The 8960-nt window shown below is 46.0% G+C and overlaps 2 non-coding genes and 1 pseudogene across 2 annotated transcripts; all 3 read left to right on the top strand.

Moving 5' to 3' along the window:
- Positions 1-389: 389 nt before the first annotated feature.
- LOC140308076 (U2 spliceosomal RNA) lies at positions 390-565 on the top strand (annotated as a pseudogene).
- A 4975-nt stretch (positions 566-5540) lies between these two features.
- Positions 5541-5730, top strand: LOC140308040 (U2 spliceosomal RNA). The gene has a single exon (XR_011916050.1). It is a non-coding gene; the product is annotated as a U2 spliceosomal RNA (small nuclear RNA).
- Positions 5731-8519: 2789 nt separating this feature from the next.
- Positions 8520-8683, top strand: LOC140308086 (U1 spliceosomal RNA). Its single transcript, XR_011916064.1, has one exon. It is a non-coding gene; the product is annotated as a U1 spliceosomal RNA (small nuclear RNA).
- The last annotated feature ends 277 nt before the right edge of the window (positions 8684-8960 follow it).

Genomic DNA, 8960 nt, shown 5'->3' with positions numbered 1-8960 from the left:
AAAAACATTATTTTCCCTCGACTGCACTTGTCCCTTTACATTCGTTCGACTCATGAAGCTCAACTGACTATTTACTCGCACACATAAAGGTAATACACATATTGTAACGTATATGCGAGGAAAATTGAGTTTTTTCTATGTTTAAGTTTCGACGCTTCCTATTGGACTGAAGCGTACCACGTGTGCAGGAAGGGACTCGAAGCCGCATTTGTTGACAATTGTTAATTCAACTTACTCTTTCGAAACAACATCTGCGTTACAGGCGCAACGTTGTTCATCGTTAGTTTTTACTGTGACATAAATCATGTCATATTCTATTTGATGTGTCTAACCGTGAGTTAGAATGACGTTGCGGAGAATGAGTTGGTTTCCTCCGACCTATTTCTGGTATCGCTTCTCGGCCTTTTGGCTAAGATCAAGTGCGGTAAGTGGTTTAAGTTACCAGAGCCAAGCGATGTAAGGAGCCTGGCTGATTTAGATGTATCGTTTTTTTTTTTTTTTGGAGGAAAAATGGTCATTAAACATCCATCCCAGACAGCATTTTATGCTGGTCTGCGAAATTCTTTGAGGATTGTTTTAAAAGACAAGAAAAGTCATTTTGGAGATCGGGAGTGGTTCGTCAGAACTCTCATCGTCGCAGGTTTGAAAGTTGATCCGGCACAGATTTTCTGTTTGCAATGGAACGCAGCCGATGGGGGATATGATCTCACTTTGAACAGCCAGCAGCAGTACGATCAGATCCAAGCAACATTTCAGGAAAAGGCAGAGATGGAGCCCTTTTCCAGGTTCAGAGTGGTGCCTCTTTGCCAGAGGAATTTGAGGATTGTGACTATCCACGTTTACAACCCATACGTCGGGGACGAGGCAGTGGCTGGGTTCCTCAGGAGGTACGGGAGGTATGCAGCCGAAATATCTGCGGGACAGTTTTGGGATCTGGACAGGTCGGAGGCAGTTCAGGGTGCTGTTGGGGGAGGATCCAGACAGCATGGACGGATTAAAGCACCCCCCTGCATACTTTTCAATTGGGGCGGACAGGGGATTTCTTTTTTACTCCGGGCAGCCACTGTTTTGCAGACAATGTCGCAGGTTTGGACACCTGGCGACGGGCTGCGTCCAAGTTTGCTGCCGGAACTGTGGGGGAAGTGGGCACGGTGCTGCCACCTGTGATGCACCCCGGCACTGTCATGGGTGCGGGGATGCGGGGCACCTGCTTCGGGACTGCCCCAAACGTACCCGCACATACGCCACAGTGGCTGGAGGTTTGGAGATCCGGAGGCAGAGGCCGCAGGTGGAGTTGCGTCAGGCAAAGATGGGCCTTGGGACGGGGGCTGCTGTCCGGATTGCGGAGGCGGCCGCAGCCTCGCCGGCTGGGGAAGGGCTCATGGCAGATGGAGATGTCCCAGGGAAGAGCAACGTAGAAGGAGCGGCAGACCCATCGGACTTGGGAGGTGATCGTGAAGGTGTGAGTGTTATGGTGAGCTTTGGAGACTGTCTGCCGCTGATAGGATCCTGGGCAGATTGTGCGGCGAGTTCGGAGGAGGAGACGGTGTAGATGGTGATGGCAGCGATCGGTGGAGTGAGGAGGCAGAGGGTCTCTTCAGGTGAGGACTACACAGAGTCCTCAGCTGAAGCGGTCCGTGCTGAAACACAGGTGAAGGGAAGAAGGAGGAGGAAGAAACAGCGAGAGGGTGCCGTTCAGTCGATGGACAGTGCGTGTGAAGGAGAGGTGCCTTCGACTTCACCAGGACATTCGGGGTCATTGGGTGTGGACTTGGGGCCGAAGGGTTCCTGCAGGGGGTCTGATGTAATGGAGGGGGTACCTGCGGCCTCCGAGAGGCATCAAGGAGTAAGCAGGGGTGCGGAAGGGGAGGGCGGGGCCTCCGTGGGCACCCAAGATGGTGTGAGGGCTGATAACATAGATGGGGGGACTGGGCCAGGGGAGGGGGGGGCTGTTTCACCCCTGAGCTCGTCACGCTCTGTTTTTGAGGCCAGGTCGCCCAGCAGTGTGGCCTACCTTGAGGAGTGCGAGGTCTACGGATCGGGGGGGTCTGTGGGGAGTGGTTCCGAGGGCCTACTGGGAGAGAAAGAGAAGGCCTGAAAGGGACCTTTACAGTTTTAACAGTCAATGTGAGGGGGATGAGAGATAAGGGGAAGAGGGGGGGGATTTTTCATTATTTGGCCCAGGTCCCTTTCCAGGTTTATTTTTTACAGGAGGTTCATTTAAGGGATGGGGGAGATGTAAGGGTCTTCTCTGATGGATGGAAGAGGGGGATTTCAAGGTGGGGGGGTGGGAGGGGTTCACTCTTGTGGGGTGGGTATTTTATTTGGGGATAGGGATTTTCATGTGTCGGGGAGTTTTTCTGTGGTACAGGGAAGGGTACTAGTGGTTGATGCGGACTGGAGGGGGGTCTATTTTCGGTTTATCACTGTTTATGCCCCAGCAGAACCACAGGGACTGAGGGATCTTTTTTTGGCGTTGCCTGATGTTTGTGTTACCAACAGGGTTTTGGTTGTGGGGGGGGATTTTAATGTCTCTTTTGAAGGCATTGGGGATTTTAGTTTGCCTTATTTGAGGGATGTAGTGATGGACTTTAATTTACAGGATAGTTTCAGGGTGGTGGATAAGTCAGGGGAAGGATTCACATGGTCAAATTCTAGGGGTTCACGCAGTAGGATAGATTTTGTTTTTTTGCCAAATGTGGTGGAGGTGAAAGATGCTGCAGTGTCGCCCCTCTGGTTCACAGATCACGGCCAACTCCGGGTGACCTTTGAGGTGGAGGCACCCCTTTTTGGGAGGGGGTTTTGGAGGCTAAATTGTGAAATCTTGAAGGAAAAGGCTTTCCGGAAAAGTTTTTCTTTCCATTATGGGGTGTGGGAACAGCTTAAGCCTTGTTTCGGATCAGTGGTGGACTGGTGGGAGGGGGTAAAACACAATACTCGCCTATTGACGATCTCATATAGCACAGTGAGAGCACGGGAGAGGAGAAGGGAGTTTGTGCACTTACAGAGGAGACTACAATTTTTGGTGACAGCAGGGAATAAGGGGGAGACGTTGGATAGGGAGGCAGTTGAAGCGGTAAAGGGTAAGTTAGGGATTTATTTTAGGGAGAGGGCTAGGGTGTTTTTATTTCGGTGTAGAAAGGAGAAGTTTGAGTTGGGGGAACGCTGCAGTGCTTACTTTTTCAAGCAGGTTAAGACAGCCCAGGCAAGGGCATGTATCCCGCAGCTGCGTGGGAAAGGTGGGGGTTCTGTGACAGACCCACTGGAGATGGTGGAGGTAGCTTCTCTGTTTTTTGGGGAAGTTTTTGGGGAGGGGGCTGTGGGTGAGGATGGCCTTGGAAGGTTTTTAGGGTCTCTGCAGAGAAGGGTTCCTGGAGATATAGTTGAGGGGATGGAGGGCCCGGTGACCATGGCAGAGGTGGAGGAGGCCATGAAGGGGCTGCCATCAGGCAAGGTGCCTGGGATTGATGGGCTGCCCAAGGAATTTTTTTGGTTTTTTGGGGGATTTTGGGGAGGGATGTGTGGGAGGTGGTTAAATCTGTTTTGGAAGGGAGGGGCTTAGGGAAAACAATGAGGGAGGGGGTCATATCTCTCTTGTATAAGAAAGGGGACAGGGACCGAATGGAAAGCTATAGGCCAATCACGTTGCTCTGTGTGGACTACAAAATTGTGGCTCAAGTCCTAGTTGGTAGTCTTCGGAAGGCTCTACCTCATGTAATCCATGAGGATCAGACGTGTGGGGTGGAGGGAAGGCTAATACAGTGGAATCTGGGATTGGTGAGGGACTGTATTCATTGGGTGGAGGAGCGGGGGATCAATATGAGTTTGGTGGGGTTAGATATGGAGAAAGCGTTTGACAGGGTGAACCACAGGTTTCTTTTTGCAGTTTTGGAGAGGATGGGATTTGGGCCCCGTTTCATAGAGTGGTTGGAGATCATGTACAAGGGGGTGGGGAGCAGAGTTATGGTGAACGGGCACTTGGGTACAGTGGTGGCACAGAGAACTGGGGTGAGGCAGGGATGCCCACTCTCCCCGCTGCTCTTTGTGGCTTACATGGAGCCGCTGGGTTCGGTGGTGCGGGGGACCCGGGTGTGGTGGGTCTGCACCTTCCTGGAGCAGGTCCAGACAAGTTGACAGTGATGCAGTATGCGGATGACATGACCTTTTTTTTGACAACAGAGAGGTCGGTCACACGGCTGTTGGAAGTGGTGGAGAGTTTTTCGATAGTGTCGGGGGCCAAGGTGAACTTAGGGAAGTCCACCATTAAGTTTTTTGGACCATGGGCTGGTAGGGTGGGAGGCCTAGCTGGTCTGCCCCAGTGCCAGAGCCCAGTGAGAGTCCTGGGGGTAGAGTTTCAGGGAGAAGGGAGTGCAGAATTAAATTGGGGAAGGCGTCTGGCTGCAGCCCGTTCGCGGATGGGGCTGTGGAAATCCCGGCAACTTTCCTTAAGTGGTAGAGTGCTGGTTTTGAAGGCTGATATTTTGCCATTTTTGGTATACCTAGCGTATGTTTTTCCTTTACCTCCTCAATATAGGAGAAGTTTCATGAGAGATGTTTTTTCCTTTGTATGGGGGGGGTATGAATATGTGAGAAGGGAGTGGATGTACCAGGAAGTTCGGATGGGAGGGAGGGGTGTGCCGGACATCCCACTTAAGTTGGATGTGGTTTTCTTTTCCTTTTTGTGCAGGTCTGTGCAACAGACCAGTGGCCATCATTTTCAGGCACTTTTGCTGTTTTGGTTGTCATTCCCCTTCAGGAGATTGGTGTCATGGGACAATCGAAAGCCAAAGGGGGATGTCTTACCCCCGTATTATAGGCAGGTGGTATGCTGGGGGAAAAAGCACCCAGAGTGTCAGGAGGGGGACCTGTGCTTCAGTCACCGGCGCCTGTACAGGGCTCTGGTGGAAAAAAGGGGGCCGGTGGGGGTGTATGGGGTGGGGCAACAAGGGTGGGTTTTCACACAGCAGAAAGGTCTCACAAACAGGGCGAGGGATATAAATTGGCTCGCCTTACACAGGAGGTTGCCAGTCAGGGAAGTTTTAAATAGACACGGGTTGACACGGGGGAGTTTGTGCCCAAGGGAGGGGTGTGGGGCTGATGAGACAATTGAGCATGTGTTTTGGGAATGTGGGTTTGCAACAAAAGTGTGGGTTGAGTTGGTTCTTTTTTTCCAAGATTGGGGTCTTTAAAGTATGACATGATAATGCTGGGCTTGGGTTTAAGGGGGAAAGGTAGGGAGGGTTTTCTGTTATGGTTGGTTCTGTCTATGGGAAAGGTGGCGCTGTGGGATGCAAGGACGGCGTTGATTAAAAACAATGTGGACTGGCAGGTGGGAAGGGTGGTGGCAAGGGTGAGGGCAGAGATTGGATGCATGAGAAGAATGGAGGAGGAAAAGTACGGGTATCACGCTGCAAGAGAGCGATGGAAGACTTTATTTTCATGAGCGGGTAGTGTTTCTTTGTGGTTGTTTCTTATGTTTGTATGGTTTTTGTGTCGGACATGTAAAGCATTGCTTTGACTGTTTTGTCATGTTGTTCTAAATGTTTCTTGGAAGTTTTGTAATAAAAAATAAAAAAATCTGTTCTTATCAGTTTAATATCTGATACGTCCCCTACCCGGGGACCATATATTAAATTGATTTTTGGAATAGGGAGATGGAATAGGGGCTTTCTCCGTCCACTTCACGCATCGACCTGGTATTGCAGTATTTCCAGGAACGGTGCACCCCCTAATAGTGTGAAAAATAATGAGATTTAAGCGTGCATGTTGTATTGTTTCTGGTGAATAAATGCATCTGTTATTTTGTCTTGGTTACCATGACTTGTTGTAAATATAAAGTATTTTTAATGAAGTTCTTTACCCTCTTCTGTGCTGGGCGTTACATTTTTTACTTTGATTCTCTGTTCCTGTTTCTGTCCTTACATTGCTACTCTTCCAAACTTCATCCAGGAAAAACTTCTAGTTTCTTGATTCCGTGCCTGGAACAAGCATGTGATCAACAGGGAGTGCGTGATGTCATTTTACTCATTGGCGGAGCACACATTTTAAAGGTAAATGTAGGAAGTCAGAATTAAGATCGAGATGTGATTAATTGTGCAGCTCTATACACAGCCACCAACAAACAACCCACTACACACTGGGCTGTAGTTCTGCTTATATAAGATGCCAGATTCAAACAAGAATAGATCAGCATAAAAATGCCCCGTAGCTCCACTTTTATATTGTTTCAACTTTTCTTTTTGCCTTCTTTTTAAACTATATTTTTCCTGTTTTTAATCGAACAGAATATATTTAATTGGCAGTATATTAGGTGTAGTGTATGTGAAAGTATTGTGTATTTAAAGTCAACATCAGGACCATCTGTAATGGATTATTTAAGTTTTTAATCCAAATAACTATTCAGACACATTTGTACACGGGTTCAGCATCTCTGTACATGAAAGACTGATATGAATCTGCTCCTTCTGGTGTAGCAACAACACCCCCCTCCTCAACTCTGAAGCTTTAACAATGAGCTCACAGCTCTGCTGTTCACTGTCTCTGCAGAAATGAACAGAGACGAGTGGAAGGTCTTCTGTGAAAGAGTCTTGTGTTTAAACTCAGCATCACAGCCTGAGTGTAATGCACAGTTCAAACGCATGAAGTTGTATTTAGATAATTGTCATAGAAATAACTGCAGTTAATAATTTCATAATTCACCTAAACTCTATAAAGAATAACAGCTGTTTATTGAAAGTAAAGAGAGGAATGTAAATGGGCAATTAAATGTCTTTTGGGCTCCCTAAACAAGGACCACACAGGACAGATATGGCACGCTCACAGTTGGAGGCAGAAATTAAACAAGACGGCTCCATTAAAAGGTAGTAATCTCTATCAGTCTGTCACCTATCATACTGTGGAAAACTCGAAATAGGACATTTCTGTTGAGTTGATGTGATGATGCAAATATTATTACATTTGTCTGATAATTATGATTACATGATTGGCTAATTGTTACACATCTGTTTTACTCAGAGTACCTTTTTCCTTTTTTTTCAGACACAGAGGCAGAGAGAAAAATCTTCACAGAAATCGCATATGGACGTACACAAGGTGAGTAAGTGGTCGCTCAGTGAGTCCATCAGACATTTTCTGTCATATGAATGTGTCCACGTGTGTGCCAGAATATCACAGACGGTGTATGTACTTGTGATGAGATTACATAGGATACATGTTTATACGGAGTGTAAACGCAGCCTGTTGGTCGGGTTCAATAAATGTCAGAATTCATTCAGTCCTTTCCTCTAATGTACTTACACCCTGACAAACACAGTGCACAATGTGTATAAAATGCATTGCATGATTGCAGGGTTTCACAGGTAGTAAATACTAATAATGTACATATTTAGGCTACATTTTACATAAATTCTCCGTCAAAATTCTGCTGTTCACATTCATAGTCGTCTTATTGGTGCACAGACAGAGAAAGTGACTTCTGTCTCCTCCCACATCACTTTAAGTCACTGTTTGGTGTGTTGAAATATTTCTTTTTTAATCACAGATTTGAGAAAGAATGTTTTGAGGCTTTTTATAAAAAATAATAATTTTCTGTATGGCAGCACTCGTACAATTTTATTCCCATCGTTCAACATCAATTCTCTGAAATAGATCATTTAATGTCTTTACTTTTGTTGAAATACCTCAGTGTCATTTTATAAAGTAGATCAACAGTCATGTGGCCAGTTTACTATGAACATTAAACCGAGGTTGTATGTGAAAGTATTGTGTATTTAAAGTTAACATCAGGACCATCTGTAATGGATGGATCAGATGTTTATTTCATGGTTGAATCCTGCAGTTACCTCCGTTCTCCACCAGAGACCGATAGAGCTTTGTAAGCTGGTGTGGTTTTACAGCCTGAAAAAAACATCTACATGACTTTTCTTTGTTTCTTCACACATGAAGACATAAAATCAGATGCCACATCATTTGGAACAATTCTTGTGGTTTTGATGTGTATTGTGGTAAGATCCCATTCATTATCATCCAGCCTGGTTCACACTCCACAACAGTAGGAGGCAGCAGCAGGACTGTCAGTATCCCCCCACCAGTAAACAAAGAAACAGGAAGTGGTTGCACAGTTAGCAGACAGAACATGTTTCTGTGTGTTTTTATACTTTCTCTGAATGTCAGATGTGAACAAAACAGTTTGTGATTGTAGTTTGATTCACTTAGTTTCACTTGAACTCTCTGTTGGGCTGTTAGTCATTTACAGACAGGCTGATTTATAAAACATGATGTATTTTTATAGCTTTTTGTGAGCAAATACAGCAGTGCATTATGGGAAACATGAGCAGTCTTTTGTAGAAATAAAAAGTTAATAATCTATCAGTCCACAGATCAGTTCCCTCTGTTTTCAGATGTTGTAGCATCATCCCAGCCTCTGTAGCCTCTGGTTTAGTTAGCTTATAGACTGTTAGCACCATCAGTGTTCTCAGTATGTGTGCGAGTCAGTCCCCCCTCAGTGATCTGTACAACTCATACTTACCTGGCAGGGGAGATACCATGATCATGAAGGTAGTTCACCCAGGGCGAGGCTCAGCCATTGCACTCCGGCTGTACTGACCTTTGCGAATTCCCCAAATGTGGGAATCTCGACTGCATAATTTCTGGTAGTGGGGGACTGCGTTCGCGCTCTCCCCTGATCAACTTGTTCAAAGAGAAGTATAAATTCAAACGTTTAATGATATACGAGTAGTATTGTGTATCTTCTGAGATTACATCAGTTTGAATCTGTTTTTTTTTTAACATAATTGAATTTGGTGATATTGTGTCAAACACAAATGTCACCGTAAAGCACTTAAAAAATAGTTTAATTCAAGTGTTCACACTGTTCAACCTTCTCAAAGAAAAGTTCAAATTAGTCTCAGTTTGGTATTTTTTTTACCATTTCATTCAGTTGTCAAAGCACCAAATCACAA

This window comes from Leuresthes tenuis, unplaced genomic scaffold, assembly GCF_036924035.1.
Source record: "Leuresthes tenuis unplaced genomic scaffold, fLeuTen1.0.hap1 SCAF_5, whole genome shotgun sequence".
NCBI lineage: Eukaryota > Metazoa > Chordata > Actinopteri > Atheriniformes > Atherinopsidae > Leuresthes > Leuresthes tenuis.
This window is presented reverse-complemented; position numbering and strand designations above follow the sequence as displayed.